We start from the raw sequence: 22,076 nt of genomic DNA, 5'->3' as shown, positions 1-22,076 counted from the left end.
AATACAATCCCATTTACAATCTCAACAAAAAGAATAAAATATCAAGGAATAAATTTAAACAAGGAGGTGAAAGACCTTTACATGGACAACTGTAAGACATTATTGAAAGAAATCAAAGAAGACATAAAGAAATGGAAAAATATTCCACACTCTTTCCATTTGAAAGAATAAACATAGTTAAAATGTCCATGTTACTTCAAGCAATCTACAGATTAAATGCAATCCCAATCAGAATGCCAATGACATTCTACACGGAAATAGAATAATGAATCTTAAAATTTATATGGAACAACAAAAGACCCCAAATAGCCAAAGCAATCCTGAGAAAAAAGAACAAAGCTGGAGGCATCACAATCCCTGACTTCAAAATATAGTACAAAGCTATAGTAATGAAAGCAGCATGATACTGTCACAAAAACAGACATACAGATCAATAGGACAGAATCAAAAGCCCAGAAATAAAACCATACATCTATGGACAGCTAATTTTTTTTTTTTTTTTGTGGACGATTAGCTGTGAGCTAACATCTGCTGCCAATCCTCCTCTTTTTGCTGGGGAAGACTGGCCCTGAGCTAACATCTGTACCCATCTTTCTCTACTTTGTGGGACAACTACCACAACATGGCTTGCCAAGCGGTGCCATGCCCACACCTGGGAACCCCAGGCTGCCAAAGCAAAACGTGCGCATTTAACCACTGCGCCACTGGGTTGGACCCTAGACAGCTAATTTCTGACAAAGAAGCCAAGAACATACAATGGAGAAAGGAAAGTTTGTTCAACAAATGGTGCTTGGAAAACTGGACAGCCACACGCAAAAAAATGAAAGTAGACCATTATCTTACATGATACACAAAAATTAACTCAAAATGAATTAAAGAATTGAATGTAAGACCTGAAACCATAAAACTCATAGAAGAAAACATAGGCAGTACAGTCTTTGACATCCATCTTAGCAGTATCTTTTCAAATACCATGTTTACTCAGGCCAGGGAAACAAAAGGAAAAATAAACTAATGGGACTGAATCAGACTAAAAAGCTTCTGTCAGGCAAAGAAATCCATAACCAAAATGAAAAGACAATCCACCAAATGGAAAACAGTATGGAGATTTCTCAAAAATTAAAAATAGAAATACCGTACTATCCAGCTATCCCACTACTGGGTATTTATACAAAAAACTTGAAATCAACAATCCAAAGAGGCTTATGCACCTCTATGTTCATTGCAGTGTTATTCACAATGGCCAAGACATGGAAGCAACTCAATCAAGGGATGAATGGATAAAGAACATGTGGTATATATATACAATGGAATGCTCCCCAGCCATAAAAAAGACAAAATTGTGCCATTTGTGACAACACGGATGGACCTTGAGGGTATTAAGCTAAGCAAAATAAGTCAGACAGAGAAAGACAAATACTATTTGATTTCTCTCATATATGGAGGATAAACACATGGATAAGAAGAACACATTAGTGTTACCAGAGGAGAAGGGGCTTGGGGGAGGGCCAAAGTGGTAAAAGGGCACATATGTATGGTGACAGATAAACATAGACTATTGATGGTGTACACAATGCAGTCTATACAGAAACAGATATATAATAATGTTCACCTGAAATTTAAACAATGTTATAGGCCAATATGACTTCAATAAAATAATTTATTAAAAGCACCTATCTTCTCTCTAGTAATTTGAGATGTAGTGGCTCATTCTGAAGAACTGGTAATTTGTGACTTAAGAACCAGTGAACCACATCATGACAAAACAACGCAGAACACACACATAGTACTCTAAACTGAGCCACCACAGGAGGGAGTAGAAAGTCAGGGTTATGTCAGGAATTATGGTGTGATTAAGTCTAGAAGCTGAGATTTAGGGAATGGATATGAGAGGATTTGATTTGAGGAGATGACATAAACAAGAGAGAGGGAAATGGATCTAGCAGTGATTTCATTAACAGGAATATTTAAAAGCCTCCATGAAACAAAAAAATAGTTTCAATGAGCATTTTTTTCAAGCAACGTGGACATCATTGTTGTAGGCTTTTTGAGATAGAGGGCATAGAGAAGAGAGCAAAAGGTCTGATATAATTTTTCTTCATAAACTCTAAGTTTAGGATTTTATTTCATGGACTTCCATTTTATGATAGTTTATGATCGTAACAATCATATAGCTAATGTTCTAAAATTCAATTACTGCACTGTTGTGAACATTAACAATCATGCAGCAGATCTGAAGAGAAGTGAGACAAATGGACAATGGTCATATTTCAGTTAGTTACAGCCTATTGCATAATTACTTAAGATAAGTTGCCATTTATATAACAAGTGATGTTGGCTTTGAATTGCAACAATTCAATCTCTGACTAATGCATCCGCTTGAAGATGGTAGGAGGCACTAAAGGAAATTTATGGAACAAATGAAGATATGTATCTAGTCAGCAATCATCATGATACAAAAAATAGTTTGCAAAATTTTAGGGTAAAGTTATGTCTTTCTTGACTATAGCTACAACAATTTGCAATGTATGTATTAACTATGTATTTCAAGGATGATTTTTTGTAGTCTACAATAAAATATCCTCCACTCTGACAGGAGGTTATCGTAATTGACCTGGAGGATACTCGTCCTCTTTAATTCATTTAATTTTTAACTGGAGAAAGCTATGCTCATTTTAAATGAGTTTGTGAAGGAAGCGTTAGCTCAATAAAGTATCAGGTTTTTCCACTAAGATTAAAATAAAATTACAATATTCAAAAATAGTTTAGGAATCATTAGGTTTTATTTTTATTTTTTTAAATAAAGTATTCCTTTGCTTTTTAATTTTTTTTTAAATTTTTCGAGGAAGATTAGCCCTGAGCTAACATCTGCCAATCCTCCTCTTTTTTCAGAGGAAGACTGGCCCTGGGCTAACATCTGTTCCCATCTTCCTCTACTTTCTATGTGTGACGCCTGCCACAGCATGGCTTGCCAAGCGGTGCCATGTCTGCACCTGGCATCCAAACTGGTGAACCCCGGGCCACAGAAACAGAACGTGTGTACTTAACCACTGCGCAACCGGGCCGGCCCTAGGAATCATTAGGTTTTAATGGTATTGTTTTGAAAGATGATATACAGTAAATTTCTAAAATATTGAAATGAATATATTATCAGCAGAATCTACAACTTTTGGATTTTGATTATGTGTCTTTTATTGTACTTTAGATAGGGATTTTTAATTCAAGACAAAAAGACATTTTTTTCTTTTTGCTAGATAATTATTAGGAAACTATAATAAACTTGCATGGAACCATTATAATCTCTTATTTTTTGTATGCTATTATTTTCCTAAGATATAGATGTGTGTATGTATTTTCAGAAATATGTTGAATTACTCTAAAGGTGTAATTATAGTTTTATCTTGAAAAGTGTGCAGATAATAAACTTCCATGAAAGATGGTTTTCTCTTGTTAGTCCAGAAGCAACAGTAGTCCCAAATGAGTCATAGTTAAACCAAAGTGTAATAGAAAATGGGCTACTGGTTACAAAACATCGCTTAAATGACCGTCTCCTATTAAGGATTTTAGTATTATATTTATACTTCTTTATAACATCCAGAGTACCTAGCACAATGCTGGGTACAGAGCTAATACTCATCAAGTTCCTATCGATTGATTATGGGATAAATCTGCATCAAAGTGCTTATGAGGTAGTTATTAGGAAGCTGGGAATAGATAAAAGCACTTTGTAAAAGGTGTAAGTGCACTCAATAAAAAGTATCATTATGGTAATAATACTCCGGGTAGAATGTTACAGAAAAGAAAAGGTCATTCTTTATCTTTTCTCTTTATGTAATTTCATGCTTTAATTTTTTTTTAATATTAAGCCATTGACGATTGGAAAGAACCAATGTCTCATATGACAGAATTTGGAGCCACCATCATAATGGCTCCATTAGTGATCTTTTCTGACCTCTTCGGTTTGTTTGAGTTAACCATAAATTATTGTTAACATTACCAACATTGTATTTGGAAGGGTAATACTGTATAATGCTTCAGTGATGTTTTAATGGGATCTTATGATACCACTTCAGGGAAAGTTACTTAACTTCATACGTAACCATGGTTCATTACTCATCGAAACATGGAGCTTCTCAGCCATTCTGGAGTCCATAATCCTCTGGAAATCAGGGTAGTGGAAAGATTGATGTACTAGGATGATTATAAATAAATGTACATGATCAAAAAATTTAAATCAATATTCAGATTTAAAAATAAACCAGAGAAATGTGTAGGGGCTTAGGAAGAAACTGCTGAGGTATTAAAATTAAAGTTAGGCTTATTAGGCTAAAATTCAAAAATAGAAGCTGTATTATGCTAAAATCTTAACTGAACTATATAAAAGAGTAAAATTTCTCTGAGTACTTGCTCTGTGTTGCTTATTTTTGTAGATAAAAACCATGATAAAAATACTTTACTTTTGCAACTAAAGGGGTTGTTCCAATTCTAGCTGATTGTAATTCTAATCTGACCGTCTTCATGGAATCTCTGGTTAACAGTGCTCACTAGTTAATAATTGTCTATAAATGTTAATTATATTGTTAAATAATGCTTTCCTTTTTTTTTTTTGCTGAGGAAGAGTGACCCTGAAATAACATCTGTTGCCAACCTTCCTCTTTTTGCTTAAGGAAGATTTGCCCTGAGCTAATATCTGTGCCAATCGTCCTCTATTTTTGATGTGGGCCACTGCCACAGCCTGGCGATTGATGAGTGGTGTAGGTCCACATCTAGGAGCCAAACCAAGGCCACCAAAGTGGAGTGTGCCAAACTTAACCACTAGGCCATCAAGCCAGCCCCTGCTTTCCTTTTAAAATGTAGAAGCAGTTTGTATTTTAAAAATCCTAACTCCTGGCCTAAGAGTCAATCACTGTGTGCATACAGCATCATGACTAAAGGAGACAAAGAAAATGACATAAAGCCAACCCCTATTATTGAGGCTTTAGTATGAGGTTTAAAAAAATTTATTCAACAAATGTTTCATAAGAGCCACATACATTTTGACCCTGAGCTTGCAGGTGAATATACAGAAATAGATGTCACATTCTTTTTTTTTTTTTTAAAGAGTTCATGGTTAGCCAGGGGAGAGAGACAGCTAAATAGTAAGTAAAGTGTGTAATGGAGTGAGGCAAATCTCAGAGGATGCTGGAACTTTCACTATTCTACATCTGTAAAAATAGATCAACTTTTATGATAGAGGATCTTTAAAACATCTTGAACACTAAAATGTTTAAAAAGGCCTTTCTAAGGCAAGATTGTTATGGTTTATCAAATTTAGTAACACCTTTCTAAACATTTGAGGGCGTACCCTTATTTATGCTCCTCCCTTCTGGCTACACTATATTTGACTGTTGGATTTGCTTAACTAAAGTTTAAATTTATAGAAAAGTGTCTTGTTTGACTCCATCTTAGTTACCCGCTCCTGTCAACATGAAAATCCATAAAATAACACTTGATGAGGCAAAAGAATGTATAGTAGCCAATAGGGTATCAGCACTTACCTGTTTTTCTCCCAGAAGCCAAGCGAGAGAAAATCATTTATGAAATACAGGTATTTACAAGACGTGGATACCAACATTTAAATCCATAGTTGAATGTGTCCACAGCCTCTAGGCTTGATGCACGATATCGTATTATCAGAGGTGGAATAGCATTAGAGATATGGCATGGGGGTGCAGTCATACGGAAAAATAGCAAGGGATATTGCACTCAAATTGCCCTACTGAAAAGTATGGAGTAAGAAATTTAAATGTATTATTGTGTCTGTATTAAGGGTCACGCAGGATAAGATGAATTTGGAAACTTCAGACCAGTATTGAGGCACAGAGCAAAGTCACATATATCAGAGAAACAATGCACAATGCTGCCACATTAGCTAAATCTCACAAGAGAACAACTCTCATTGTCACATGTTAATTCATACCCACATCTAACCCTAAACTCTAGACAACAAGATAGAAAGGCGTTTTGATTAAGGATATGACTGCAGCCTTGTCAGAGCAGGCACCTCAGGAGACTACACTTTTTAAAACACTCTGTTCTCCACCCCAATAAAGGAAACGTATTCTCAGAAAACAGAAAGAGATTTGGAAGAGATAAGACCTCCCCATCCCTTCTGGCATTACTAAATATCTTGGAGTGAGGAGAGGATGGCAGCAGGAAAGAAGAAGAACATGAGAATAAATAGGGATTAAACTTTAATATTAACACAACAAGACGACTGAAATGAGACTGCTTTCATATCCACAAGTTATGGAAATTATGGGATTTAAGTGAGATGTAAAGGATGCCTAGGAAGAGAGCAAGAATTGAACTGAAAATAGTTGATACTACTTCCTGGAAAAAATAAAACTATCTCATATTTATACCCCAAAGATTTGAGATCTTACACTAATCTGCTTATAGGTGTTAACCAGGCAATTTATTGCTTAATGAAAGATATTGCAACTTTGGATTAAAAAGAGAACTAACAATGTATTTCAAATACAGTTTTACAATGAGTATGATTTAAATATTTCTAATGTCTAATTTATACTTGTCAGCAAATTCTTGGGATAAAACCTCTACAGAGGCATTTATAATCATCCAAAAGACAAACAAAGCATTCTCTTATAATTAAATGTTTCATTCATATATTCATTTAACAAATAATTATTGAACACATATAATGTTCCAGTAACTTTCTGCATGTGGGGGATATCACAGTGAAAGAACAAAGCTCCTCTTGTGGAGCTTATATCCAAGTGGGGCAAAGAGAGGCAAAAAAAAATATTGAATATATAGTATGCCAGATGGTGATAAGTGTTACGCAGAAAAAGAGAGTAAGGAGGACAGAAAGTGACAGTTCAGGGCTGGTTTTTGAGTGTATGTTGGTCAGGGAAGCCTTTGCTAATCACGTGACATTTGAGCAGAGAGCTGAAGAAAGTGATACATTTCATTTTAAGGTTTTTCTCTTCTCCAAAAGCAGAATTCAAACCATCACTTCAAAACAATTTCTTACAAATTTAAAGCTTACTTACTAATGGTATCTAGAGACCAGTACCCAGAAAAGAATGTCATAGTTTATGTTAGGGTTGTACTTACCCTAAAGGGGAATTTTTCTGTCTTGCTTACAACTATCTTTCCTATACAAAGACACCATAACACTATCAGTAAGATTTTTCCACAATGGTGGGTTTTTTGTAATTTTGTAAATTCAACATTTGTAACATAAATGGAACCAAGCAGTGCATAACATTTTGAGATTGGCTTATTTCACTCAGCGTAATTTCCTGGAGATTCATCCAAGTTGTTACATGTCTAAATAGTTTGTTGCTTTTTTCATTACTAAGTAGTATTCCATGATATGTATGTACCAGTTTGTTTAATCATTCACTTGTTGAAGGATATTTGGACCGATATCAGTTTTTGGATATTAAGGGTAGAACTCCTGTGAACATTCATGTACAGATTTTTTTTTGTGTGAACATACGTTTTATTTTGGGGGGATAAGTTCCCAAGAGTTCAATTGCTGGGTTGGATGGTAATTACATTTCATTTTATAATAAATTCCACAATTATTTTCTAGAGCATGTTGTACCATGTCACATTCCCCTCAACAACATATAGGCAATTCAATTCATATGAATCCTCACTAGCATTTATGCTGTAATTATATATATATTTAGGCATTAGGTGTACATTCATACTTCATTGTAGTTTTATTTTGAATTTCCCTGATAGTTAATGATGTTGAACATCTCTTCATGAGCTTGTTTGCCATCTGTTTTATCCTTTTCAGTAAAATGTCTCCCCATTTCTTTTGCCCATTTCCTAGTTGAATTGTTAATTTTTGTAACTATTATGTTGGTAAAATTTATTGAAATAAAATTCACATAACATAAAATTAAAAATTTTGAAGCATACGATCTGGTAGCACATAGTACATTCACAATGTGATGCAACCACTACCTTATCTAGTTCAAAAACATTTTCATTTCCCAAAAAGAAAACTTCATACTCATCAGTCACTCCCAATTCCGTTCTACCAGCCCCTTGCAACTACTAATCAACTTTCTTTGTCTATAGATTTTCATATTCTGAAACTTTATACCAGTGGAATCATACAACATATGATCTTTTTTGTCTGGCATATTTCACTTGTCATAATATTTTTGAGTTTCATCCATGTTCTAACATACTAGATCGTTAGGAGTATACTTGTTGAATAATATATTTTTGTTTAACATTTTGAGGAACCATCAAACTATTTTCTATAGCTGCTCAACTATTGTACATTCTCATCAGCAATGTACAAGAATTCTAATTCCTCCATGTATTTGCCAACAATTGATATTTTTTCTTTTTTAGTTATAGCCATCTTAGAGGTTGTGAAGTGATATCTCTTTGTGGTTTTGATTTGAATTTCCATAATGACTAATAATGTTGAGCATCTTTTCACATGTTCACCATTTATATGTATATCTTTTTTGGAGAAATATCTATTCAAGACCTTTGCCCATTTTTACTTGAGTTGTTTGTCTTTTTGTTGTTGAATGGTAAGAGTGTTTATATATTATATATGTTGGAAACTAGATCTTTAAAGATATATGATTTGCACATATTTTCTCCCATTCAGTAGGATATCTTCATTTTGTTGATAGCTTCCTTTAATGCATTTAAGTCTTTAGTATTGATGAATCTAATTTGTTTGATTTTTTCTTTGTTGCTTTTACTTTTGAGATGACATCTAAGGATCCATTGTAAATCTGTGATCATGCAGATTTACCCCTGTCCAATTTGTATGCCTTTTATTTCTTTTTCTTGCATTATTGCAGTGGCTAGAACTCCCAGTATTATATTGAATAAACATAGTGAAAGCAGATATCTTTGCCTCATTCATGATCTTAGGAGGAAAGCATTCGCTCTTTCACATTTGTGTGTTGTTAGCTTTAGTTTTTTTGTAGATGCTCTATCACATCGAAGTAATTTCCCCTCATCCTAACTTGATGAGACTTTTTATTATGAATGGCTATTAGATTTTGTTCAAATCTTTGGCTGTACCTATTGAAATAATCATATCATTTTTCTTCTTTAGACTGTTGATATGGTATATTACAATGATTGAGTTTTTGAATTTTGAAGTGGATTTGTATACCGGGAATAAATCCCTCTGGACATAGTATATACTTTTTAAAAATACAGTGTTGAATACAGTCATGTAAAATTTTGTGAAAGATTTTTGCATATAAGTTCATGAGAGATATTGATCTGTAGGGCTTTTTTGTATTCCCTTTGTCTAGTGTCAGTATCAGGGTAATACTGGCTTCATAAAATGAGTTTGGAAGTGTTCACACTTCTACTTGCTGGAAAAGCTGTGTAAATTTGGTGTTAATTGTTTAAGTTTTTGAAATTTTGCAGTCAAAGTATCTTGCTGAGGATTTCTTTTTCAGGAGATTTTAAACTAAGAAATTGGTTTATTTATTGGCAATAGTGCTATTAAAATTATCTATTGCATCTTGGTTGAGTTTTGATAGTTTGTGGTTTTCAAGCAATCAGTCCATTTCCTCTAAGTTGTTCAAAATGTGAATGTAAATTTATAATACCCCTTATTATTGTTTTAATGGCTGTAGGCTTTGTAGTCATATTCCCGTGTTCAATCCTGATATTGGTTCTTCTTGTCTTCTTTCTTATTTTGTCACATGTATTTGAAACTCTAAATTTCCTACTCAGCACTGCATTATCTGCCTTCCACATATTTAGATATTTTTAAATTTTCCTTTTCATTCAGTTGTATATATTCTCAAAATTTCCTTTGAGATTTTATCTTAGACTCATGGAATATTTAGATGTGTATTGTTTCATTTCCAAGTGCTTTGAGACTTCCTTGTTTTTCTGTTATTGATTTCAGTTTGATTAAATTATGATCTGTTAACACTGTATGTTTTCAGTATTTTTAAATTTGTTGTGATTGGTTTTATGGACTAGAATACGGTCTATCTTGGTGAGTGTTCCTTGGGTGCTTGGAAAATATGCATTCTATTGTTGCTGTTTGGTGTGCTCTAGATATGTGAATTACAACCTATTGGGTGATGATGTAGTTCAGATTTCCATAACATTGCAGATTTTCTAATAGTTCTGTAGTTTACCGAGAAGAGTTTTTCTAGTCCCCAACTATAAATTGTGGATTTGTCTATTTCTAAAACACACATTTAGGATCATTATTTCTTCCTAGTCGATTGGTTCTTTTATCCTTATGTAATGTCCCTCTTTTTCTACTATATTTCATTCTCATGTTTACTGGTCTAGTATTAATATGGCCACTGATGCTTATTTGATTAATTTCTGCATGGTATATCTTTTTCCATCCTTTTGCTTTCAACCTGCCTACATTTTACATTTTGAAGTCATTTTCTTAGTTTTTTTCGTTTTTTTTCTTGTTTTCAGTTCTTTATTTCCTAAGGTTCTCATTCTTTTGTTCCTTTAGTCTTGCATTTCTGAGGATTTGGAAGTGTCTGTATTATCTTTCTTAGTGGTTGTTGTGGGTATTACAATATACTTATGTTACTCATCACAGTCTATTCACAATAATGTTTTACCATTTAGAGTAAAATTTGGAAACCTCACTTCCATTTAGGTCCCTTTACCTTCCTCACTTTTAAATATCATTGTCACGAGTATCAGTTAGTATTGTAATTTGCATTTTAGTAGTCAAATATTATTCATAAAATTCAGAGGAAATTGGGAAGTCTATGTTATGTACCCATATTTTAGCTCCTTCCATTGTTTCTTCATCCCTGATGCTCTAAGCTTTCTTTTATGATTTCCTTTACTTTTGAAGAACTTCCTTTAGCCAATATTTAAGGGTAGGCTTGCTAGCTACAAATATTTGGTTTTCCTTAGTCTGAGAATTTCTTTATTTTCTCTCATTCCTAAAGGATATTTTAGCCAGATGTCAAATTCACAGTTGACAAACCTTTCCTTTCAGCAGTTGGTAATCATTGTGCCACCTCCTGTGACCTCTATGGTTACAGAGAAAAAATGTACTCTTACTCAAATTAGTGTCCTCATATCAGTAATGCCTCATTTCTCTCTGGATGTTTTCAAGATTTTTTTCTTTGTCTTTACTTTTCAAAAGGTTATTTATAATATTTTTTGGTATAGATTTGTTTGTGCTTATCCTATTTGGGATTTGCTCTTCTTTGGACTCAATAAGTTGGTGTCTTTCTCTGTATTTGGAAAGTCTTCATTCGTTATTTTTTGAAACGGTCTTTAAGTTTTATTTCCCTTCTCCTATCCATCCAGAACTCTGATGGTGTGAATATTGAATCTTTATTGTCCCACAAGTCTATGGCTCTTTATTTATTTCCAGTCAATATTCTATGTTTTTCAGATAAGATCAATCTATTTTCCTGTCTTCAAATCCAATGATCCTATCCAATTTCATCTCCATTCTACTACTGGCCCCATCAAGAAAATTTTTTATTTCAGTTATTACATTTTTCAGTTTTGTAATTTACTTTTATAACATTGTTATAACTTCTACTTTCTTAGATTTTCTACTTTTTCATTTGTTGCAGGAGAATTTGTATTTGTTAATGAATGTTGTGATGGCTGCTTTAAAATTCTTGTCAGAAAATTGTATTGTCTGCTTCCTCTTGGTATTGGAATCAGTTGATTGTCCTTTCTCATTATAGTTGTGATTTTCCTGGTTCTTAATATGATGGATGATTTTCAATTATATCATAGACTTATGTCTCTCATATTTGGAGACACTGGGTTCTATTTAAATCTTTTATTTTAGCAGATAGTCACTGTTTTCGTTCAGCATGCAGGTCTTGTTCTTGTTTTATGGGCTCTAATAGTAGTTTAATTGTCAGAGCCTTTGTGATGTTATTTTGGTCTGCTTGGTTTATCTGGTTTTCCAGGCCTCCTACTGGTCCCTAGCCATGTGCCTGGGAGGACTGGAGGAGGTTTCTCCAGACTAGGTTGCTCGGTGTCTGTCAATGTGGATGGCCTGTCATCTCTTTCCAAGTGCCCTCTAGTTGCCCTTGTTCTTCTGGGTGGGAGAAGAGAGTCTTGGGCCCTTTGGGACAAACAGGCTTCCTAGACTGGACTTCTTGCTGTGACAAGGTCTCATTTTCATGTTCTGACTGCCATTCAGGTATATCTGGGAGGGAAATGAGAGTCTCATGCCTGTGGAGACAAAGAGGCTTCCAGGACCAGGCATTTTTCTGTGGTTGCATCATTTTTCCATTTTACCCACCAATTGTGGTTTCCGGAGACAAGTCTTGATCTCCTTCAGAAAAAGAGGCTTCACAGACTTGCCCAATTCTTGTGGCTGGGTCTCTTTCTCTGATTCCGCCTATCAGTGGCAGTGTTTCTGGAGAAAGAGGAGAGTTTCAAGCCATCATGACAAAGAGATTTCCCAGACCAGGCTATATGCTGTAGCTCAGTCTCCCCTGCTGGCTCCACCTTCCTCAGAATCTCTGGGATGGAAAAGCGAAGTCTCAGGCCCAGTACAAAAGGAGAGTGTCTCCCCTGTCTGTTTGTTTTGACAAGGCTCTCGATAACTTGGGCTGGTGGTGTCTGGTGCTTGATATTGTCAGACGCACTTCCCTTAGATCTAGGGGAGAAATGAGCCTACCTCAGCTGTTTTCTTTGCTAAGTCATGAGTACAGGAACACTGTATATAACTGACGTTCCTCTGTTGAGTGGGTAGATGTAATACACCCCGCTGTTGTGCTGTTTCTCCAGTCAAGGGATTCCAAACAATCTTGCTTTTTAATTAGCATTTTCCAGAGACTTATTTTGTTTGTCTTGCACCATTTCCAGTGTTTATAGTTATGCTCCACAAGGAAGAACAGGTAAAAATGGATCTATGATCATCTTGTGCAGAATGGAAATACACAGGGTGTTTTTCGATGGACAGAAATTTTTCTTTCATGTATTTTCCTTTATAATCGATACTTTAAATATCTTGTTGAAAAAAAATGATTCTTTTCTTGTTCCCATAGTGTTATTCTCGTATTTATTTCTAAATACTTTATAGTTTTACTATTTGCCTTTATTCCTTTAGTCCATCTGGAATTACATTTTGTGAGTGATATTAGGTATGGGTCTGCTTTTTTGTTTTACATAAATTGCGTTAACAAACCAACCAAGCATTATCAATGGCTGCATACAATAAAGTGTATTTTTCATCTGTGTCCAATATTTGTGCTTTCTGCTGATCAAGTTGGTTTTATTTTGTATCACTGTGATCTTTAACGTGTGTTTTCCAGTTTTCTATGTTTTTATGCATCGAGTGTTTGAGAGCAAATAAAAAACATGGAGGCAAAGAAGGTTTTGTGGACCAGGCTTAGAATAAGCGCAAATGACACATATTTACTTTTTATTGGCTATAACTCAATCAGGTCACTACCTCTGCCTTGAGAGAATTCTGAGAAATGTAATCTACTGTGTGGCAATTGAAAAGGATAAAGAACTTTCTTGATGAACTATGTCCACCACTGATATAGTCAATTTTCAAAAGTTTCATCTGCAATATTGACATTGACACACATTAATTTTCTACATACATGTAGGGCTGTTTTTATGGCTCTTCCTTATGTTTTAATGGTGAGTTCTTCTGTCTCTTAAATAATATTGCAGTCTTAATTGGTATAATGTTATAAAAAGTATTGAAAACAAGTACTCTCTTCTGTGTTTTTTTTCCTTGTGTCTTTTGACTATTCCTGAATTCTTGCTCTTCAATATAGATATTAGAATTGACTTCTGTTTTTCTATGAAAACTTGAATGGGAACTCATGTTGGGAGTTCAGTTAGAAATTCATTGTGTCTGCAGATCAATTTTGAAAAAATTGACATTTTTATGATACCTAATCTTCCATGAACATAGTACATTTCTCCATTTATTTAGATTATCTCTAGGGTCTTTTAAAATTTTACAATTTTCCCTAGCTATTTGTATTAGTATACTTGGCCTGCCACAACAGTATACCACATACTGGGTGGCTTAAATAACAGAAATTTACCTTTTCATGGTTCTGGAGACTGGAAGTATGTGATGAGAGTGCCAGTGTGGTCAATTTCTGATAAGAACTCTCTTCCCGGTATGCAGATGGCTGCCTTCACACCTTCTTGCTGTGTCCTCACATGACACAGAGAAAGATTTTTCTTTCTTTTTCCCCACCCTCATGACCCAATTTAATTCTAATTACCTTATAAAGGCCTCATCTCCAAGTAGCATCACATTGGGGATTAGGGCATCAATGTGTAAATTTTGGTGTATACGAATATTCAGTTCATAAAAGTATTTGATATTTTAATGGTATTACAGTGTTCCTGTATAACATTGCATTTATAACTATTTATTGATATAAAATGCACTTTTTTAAAATTTTCATTTTGTATCTAAAACACTTTCAAAGTAATCAAATCCAAGGGATTTGACTGTAGATTTTTTGAGTTTTATTTTTCTTTCTTTCTTTTTTTTTAAAGATTGGCACCTGAGCTAACATCTATTGCCAATCATTTTTTATTTTTCCTTCTTCTTCTCCCCAAAACCCCCCGGTACATAGTTGTATATTGTAGTTGTAGGTCCTTCTGGTTGTGCTATGTGGGATGCCGCCTGAGCATGGCTTGATGAGTGGTGCCATGTCCGCGTCCAGGATCCAAACTGGCGAACCCAGGCCGCCAAATCAGAACGTGGGAACTTAACCACTGTGCCACTGGGCCAGCCCTTGTGGGGAAATATTTTGATTACTACTCTATTCTTTAATGATTAAGGGATTATTCAGGTTTCATATTTCTTTATTAGTTTGTTTTGGCTGTTTATTATTTTTTAGACATTACTTTTTCCGTAAAAACTTCCAATACATTCTCATGAAGTTGCTCATAATAACCTCATGTTTTCAAAAAATTTTTGTTGTAAAGTACTTCAAATCACAAATGTGTAGAACAGTATGATGAATCTCATTCTACTGTTACCCACATTCTAAGATTATCAAGATTTCACCAACCAATTGACCTTATTTTTCTTTTCTTTGATAAAAAATTCTCAAAGAAAATTTCCGGCATCATTTCATCCTACATATTTTGCTAAGCATCTCCAAAAATGTATAATTTTGTACAGCCCTTGTGTCCATCATAACATCTAAAAATTTCACAATTATTCCTTGGTTTTATCTAACATCATGATCATAATCAAATTTCCACAGTATTCTCAAAATAGTACTTTTGTACTTGATTTGTTTGAATTAAGATTTATATTTGCTCTATAAAATGTGCTCAATGGTTTCTTTTATGTGTTGTTTAATCTAAAGCATCCTCCACTTAATTTTGTTTTTGTAGCATTGATTAGTCTAAGAAAATGCAGTTGTTCTACAGAATGCTTTACATTTTGGATGTCTGTTTACATTTTAATCAAGTAATTTAACTTATGTCGCTATCCCTCATGTTTTCTGTAAGTTGTATGTGAGTGCTAAGGCTTGATTAGATTGAAATCGTGTTTGGTATCATCCTATTTGGTATGACAAGATCTTCCAGGCTTATATTGATTACTGCTTGCTCCAAAAGCAGAATAAGCCATTTTTTCAAAGATTCCTTTGTCATTGTTTCTTTTAGTGGCAAAGTGTATTTTAAGATTACAAGTATTTTTTAGCCAGGGATGCTCATCGTGTGAGAATATGTATATATAATAACTATTATATGTATTACATGTACACTATGACTACTATATGTATAGGTATAGTGTTATAGTAATAGAGTAATAAAGTTATAACTATACAGCTATAGTTATAGTATTATGGTTGTAGTTATTTAGTTATAGTTATTGAATTACGTTGTTACAAATAGACTTGGAGTTATAAAGTTACTTTTATAGTATTATATTAATACTATTAGAGTTACAGTGTTAGAGTGACAGTTATATTGTTGTAGATATAGTGTTGTATTCTAGTTACAGTGTTGCAATTATAGTTGCAGTGTTATAATTGTAGAGTTACCATTTTACTGTTACATTTGTAATTAAATGATTTTAATTATATTGATAATCATACTTTTAGTTTCACAGTTGTAAAGTTGCAGTGCTATTATAGAACTAAGATTACAGTATAGCACTATAATTATATTTACAATGATAAAAGTTGTGGTTACACTGTTAGTCTTATAGTTATAATATTAGTTTTATAGTTACAGTGATAGTGTTATAGATAGAGTTATAATTATAATAATGACGGTGGTGATATAGATATTGTGTCAAGATTACAGATCTAGTGTTAGTACTATAGTTATAGTGTTAGTATTATAGTTATCATGGGCCTTTTATAATGGTAATATTACAGTTATAATTGTGGTGTTATAATGCTATACTTAGCCAGCCCTGGTGGTCTAGTGGTTAAGATTTAGTGCTCTCACCACTGTGGCCCAGGTTTGTTTCCCAGTCAGGGAACCACACCACTCTTCTGTCGGTTATTGTACTGCCGTGGCTGTGTGTTGCTGAGATGCTGATTGCTATGCCACTGGTATTTCAAATACCAGCAGGGTCATCCATGGTGGACAGGTTTCACCAGAGCTTCCAAACTAAGACAGACTAGGAAGAAGGACCTGGTCACCTACTTCCAAAAACTTAGCCAAGAAGACCCAACTAATAGTTGTGAAGCATTATCTGATGCAGCACCAAAAGATGAGAGGATGGCGCCAAAAGACCAGACAGGGTTCTGCTGTGCTGTACATAGAGTCGCTAGGAGTCAGAATCAACTCCATGTGACTAACAACAAAATACTATAGTTACAGCGTTATGGTCAGAATTAAATTGTTATATTATAATTCTATTGTTATAACTTTTGAAATATAGTTATAGATTCAGTTATAGTTACATAGTAAAAGTCACAGAGTCATAGTGTTCAAGTTTATAGTTTTAGTTTTAGAATAATAGTTATTGTTTAAGATTTATTGTTATGGTTACAGAGTTATCACAGTATAGGTATATGTTTATAGCTATGGTTATCACCCTATAGTTATAAGGGTAGTGCTAGTATTATTGCTATAATGCTATAGTTATAGTGTTATTAATACAGTCATAGTGTTAGTGTTATAGCGTTATAGTTGTCATTGCAATGGTGTAGTTGTACTGCAATAGTTATCACTATAATTTTATGGTTATAGTGATAGTCTGATGATTGTAATGATAGGGGTTTGATTATAGTTACAATGTTATGGTTTTAGTTATATTGTTATAGTCATATTGTTAGTGTTATATAATTTAGTCCTAAATTATCAGGCTATAGTTATAGTGTCATAATTATAAAGTTTAATTATATACTCATGGTTTTGTTTATAATGTTTTAGTTATAATGGTACATAATTGTAATTATAATGATATACTTATACTGTTATAATTATATATTTATAGTGATAGTCTTAACATTGTAATGATTGTGGTTTTGTTATAGTTATAACATTGTGATTATAGTTATACTATTAGTGTTATGCTTTAGTAGTATAGTTTAGGACTGTAGTGAGTTATAAAATTTTAGTTATAAAATTATGGTGTTAGTTATAGTGTTATAAAGAATGATAGCTACTGGGCTATAGTTACATTTGGAGTACTAAATCATAGCTATAGTGCTGTCACATAGTTACCATGCTATAATTATAAATATAGTGCTATTTTAATACTATAATTTTCTAATGTTATAGTTATTACAGTGATATCATTATATTTACAGTGCTATCATTATTTTTACAGTGTTAGAAGTTGTTAGTGTTATAGTTAGAAGGCTATTGTATAATTATAGATACAGAGCTATTGATATAGTTATGCTGTAGTCATAATGATTGTTATAATTATAATATCACCATTATAGCACTATACTGTAACTTTAGCACTACAAGTACAGAACTATAGGTATAACTCTAACACTAAAACTATGTGTTAATGTTAAAGTGATAGATTATTATTGAAATAATGATAACGTTACACTGATAACGTTATATTTTTGGTCAGATTTATAATTATATTTATAGAGCTATATTCATATGTATATTTTATAGTAGCAGTGATAATTCTATAATAATAATTATAGTGATAATAGTCATACTGATATAGTTATGAATATGGTACTAGTGGTATATAGTGTTATTGTAACAAAGTTCAGCGTTATAGTTATAATTGTGGTGTTATACTGTTATACTAATACTCATACAAATTGTATTATAGTTATAGAGTTATAGCAGATGCTAATTGTTACAGCGTTATAGTTTTGATGTTAACAATATGGTGAGAATGATAATGTTATTATAGTAGTGATTGTGTTATGCTATAGTGATAGAATTAAGGATGTAGCTGTAGTGTTTTGGTTATAGCAACAGTTTTATGACTATAGTTATAGAGTCATAGTTATAGTTATGAAAACAAAGTTAGAGTTATAGTGTCATAGTTTCAGTTATACGTCATTGTTTTAATTTTAGTTGTAGTGTTATAGTTGCTGTTATAGAGTTATAATTATTCTTATCAAGTTACAGTTATCGAGCTATAGCTATTTTATTCTGATGGCACTATACTTACAATGTAGTTCTATAGTTACAGTGAAATAGTTATATTTATAGTGTTTAGTTATATTTATGGTGATAAAGTATTATTTGTAGTGATACAGTTATAGTTATCACTATCATTATAGTGTTAGTATTATAAAGTTTGTGTTATACCTTAGTTATAATGTTAAAGTGTGTGTTATTTTTTAGTTAAAATTTTATATTTCAGTTATAGTTATAGAATATTTATCATTATTTTTATAGTTACATAGTTAATGATATAGTAATATAGTTTTAAAATTTTAGTTATATTTATAGAGTTATGGTTAAAGTGTTAGAAATTAGAGTTATAATTATATGGCATTTATCATAATTATAATACTAGCACTATATTTATAGTCATAGAGTTATAGTGTTCTGGTACTAGTGTTATACATTGGGTGCTATAGTTGTAGTTAGAGTGTTAGTATTATACTACTAGTGATAATAGTTATATTGTTAGTGTTATAGTTTAGTATTGTAATAGCAATAGATATAAGTTTAATGTTAATAGTATCATTGGTATAGTTCTAGTGTTATTGCCATGGTTATAATAATAGTGTGATAGAGTTCTATAGTTATAGTGTTGTAGTTATGGTGATTATGTTATCATTATAATTGTAGTATTATAGTTATAAGATTAGTGTTAGTTTAAATTATACTTATTGCTATAGATCATAGGTTTAGTTATAGCGTACTTGTTCTAGGTATTTAGTTTCCATCCTAATAATAGAATGGTAGGTTTAGTTATAGTTTTATAGTTCATATTATTGAGTTACAATCATTTTATAGTGTATAGATTTAGTAATAGAGATATAGTTATCATATTATAATTATTGTTCTGGTTCTATAGTTATAGTTCTAATGTTATATGTATAGTTATATTTAATGGTATTTGTGATATAGTTTGTGTTGTACATATAGTGTTATGGTTATACTGATTGTGGTTTGATATATTTTATAGTATTATGATTATACAGTTGTATTTACAGTTATAGAGTCAAAGTTTTAGATTCAAAGTTCTAGTTATATATTCTTATTGTAATTATAGATTTATTGCTGTAATTATAAAATTTATTTAAAGTTATATAGTTATAGTTGCAGTTATTGTTCTTCTAGTTATAGTATGGTTACTAGTATAGTGTTATAATCACCTTTATAGTGTTATAGTCTTACAGTTTTATGGTTTCCTTATGATTTCATATATACACACACACGCATATATATATATTTACCAGCATTTGAAAGTTGCAAAACTCAAAAATAAAGATTTATTTTCCTATTTTTTTAACATAACTTTTATTGCAATACATTTTTCTCTCCTCTTTCCGCACTATGAATCCTGATCATCAAATAACATGTCATGGACTTGGGATAATAGAAAGAATGTACCCTATAATTATTCATATAATTATCTTACATTATATACAGCACACTCTTAGAAAAGGTTATACTACAACCATCAATACAATTATTAAGAATAGTTTAAAATATTTGTGTATATTTACTCCCCACTCACCACAATTTTGTAATTATATGTACACCATCTACACATACATCCATTGCATAGCATACTCTCTCTCTTTTAACCCTCATTTACTCTTAGTTCTACAAGTAATTAATATGTTTAATGCTCATCACCATGTCTTGTCAGTAACTCTAGATAATTTAGTTATCTAAAGCTTATTCTTCTAATTTACTTAAGGGACTAATTTCCTGAGTTCTTTTATGTTGAATGCTATTTGTTCCCTTTATACTTGAAAATAATTTTGCTGGATATTAAATCCTTGGCTAACATTTTATTCCATCGATTATCTTAAATACATTACTGCATTTACAACTGACACAAAAATTTCCTTTTGAAAAGTCTGAGGATAATATGATTTTCTTTCATTATAAGTTACTTGATTTTTTTAGCTAGGAACCCAATTTTTTTTTCATGGAGTCTAGTAATTTCAATAGAATATGCCATGGTATTGCTCATCATGGCTTTGAATTTTCTCAGGTGCATGTTTTCTCAGGAGTTCTTTTTCAATATATAATTCCAAATCTGATTTTTTTTTTTAAATAGAGTTTTAGAATTTTCTGTCCCTCCTGCTTTTGTTTTCTTCTTCAGGGAATCTTACTATATATGTTGGATCTTCTATAGCAATATTTACTATTTGTCACTTTCTCTTGAATCATTTTTATCTTTTGTTATTTTTAAAAATTTTGTCATTATTCTACTTTTTATCTTTCCTTTCCCTTAAAGCATTTTTTAACTTTTTTCTTCACTTACATTTTTATGGAGGTATAATTGACATAGTACGTTATGTTAGTTTAAAGTGCACATTTGATATTTGTGTACACTGAGAAATAATCACCACACTAAGACTAGTTAGCATCCTTCATCATATAAACAACTTTTAAATATGCAGTACAATCTTATTGACTGTAGTTGCCATGCTGTACCTTACATCCCCATGACTTATTTATTTTATATGTGGAAGTTTGTATCTCTCTGTCCCCTTCACCCATTTTGCCCACCCCAAGACCCTCAACCCTCTGAGAACTACCAATCTGTTCTCTGTATCTGTCAGTTCTGTATTGTTTGTTTATTTGTTTTGTTTTTTAGATTCCACATATAAGTGAAATCATGTGGTATATGTCTTTCTCTATCTGACTTTTTTCGCTTCCATAATACCCTCAAAGTCCACTGATGTTGTTGCAAATGGCAAGATTTAATTCTTTTTTATGGCTGAGTTACGTTTCATTGTATACATATACCAAATCATTTTTATCCATTCAGCTGTTGATGGATGCTTAGGTTGTTTCCATACCTTGGCCATTGTAAATAATGCTACAATGAACATGGGAGTGCATCTATCTTTTCAAATTAGTATTTTCCTTTTCTTCAGATAAATAGCCAGAAGTGGGCCATATGTTTATTTCTATTTTTAATTTTTTGAGGAAACTCCATACTGTTTTTCATGGTGGCTGCAGCAATTTACATTCCCACCAACAGTGCACAAGGGTTCCCTTTCCCCCATGTCATCACTAACACTTGTTATTTCTTGTCTTTTTGATAACAGCCATTCTAACACATAAGAGGTAATGCCTCATTATGGTTTTGATTTGTAATTCCCAGATGATTAACGATGTTGAGCATCTTTTCATGTGTCTGTTGGCCATCTGTATGTCTTCTTTGGAAAAATATCTATTTAGATTCTCTGCCCATTTTTCAATCAGATTATCTCTTTTATTGTCGATTGTGTTATATATGTTCTTTATGTATTTTGGATATTAACCCCTTATCGGATATACAATTTACATGTATTTTCTCCCATTCAGCAGTTTACCTTTTCATCTTGTTGATGGTGTCCTTTGCTGTATAGAAACTTTGTAGTTTGATGTTGTCTCACTTGTTTATTTTTTGTTTTGTTGCCTTTGCTTTTGGACTCAGATCCAAAAAATCTTCACCAAGACCAATGTCAAAGTGCTTATGG

The sequence above is a fragment of the Equus asinus genome, chromosome X, assembly GCF_041296235.1.
Source record: "Equus asinus isolate D_3611 breed Donkey chromosome X, EquAss-T2T_v2, whole genome shotgun sequence".
In the NCBI taxonomy this organism is placed as follows: domain Eukaryota; kingdom Metazoa; phylum Chordata; class Mammalia; order Perissodactyla; family Equidae; genus Equus; species Equus asinus.
This window is presented reverse-complemented; position numbering follows the sequence as displayed.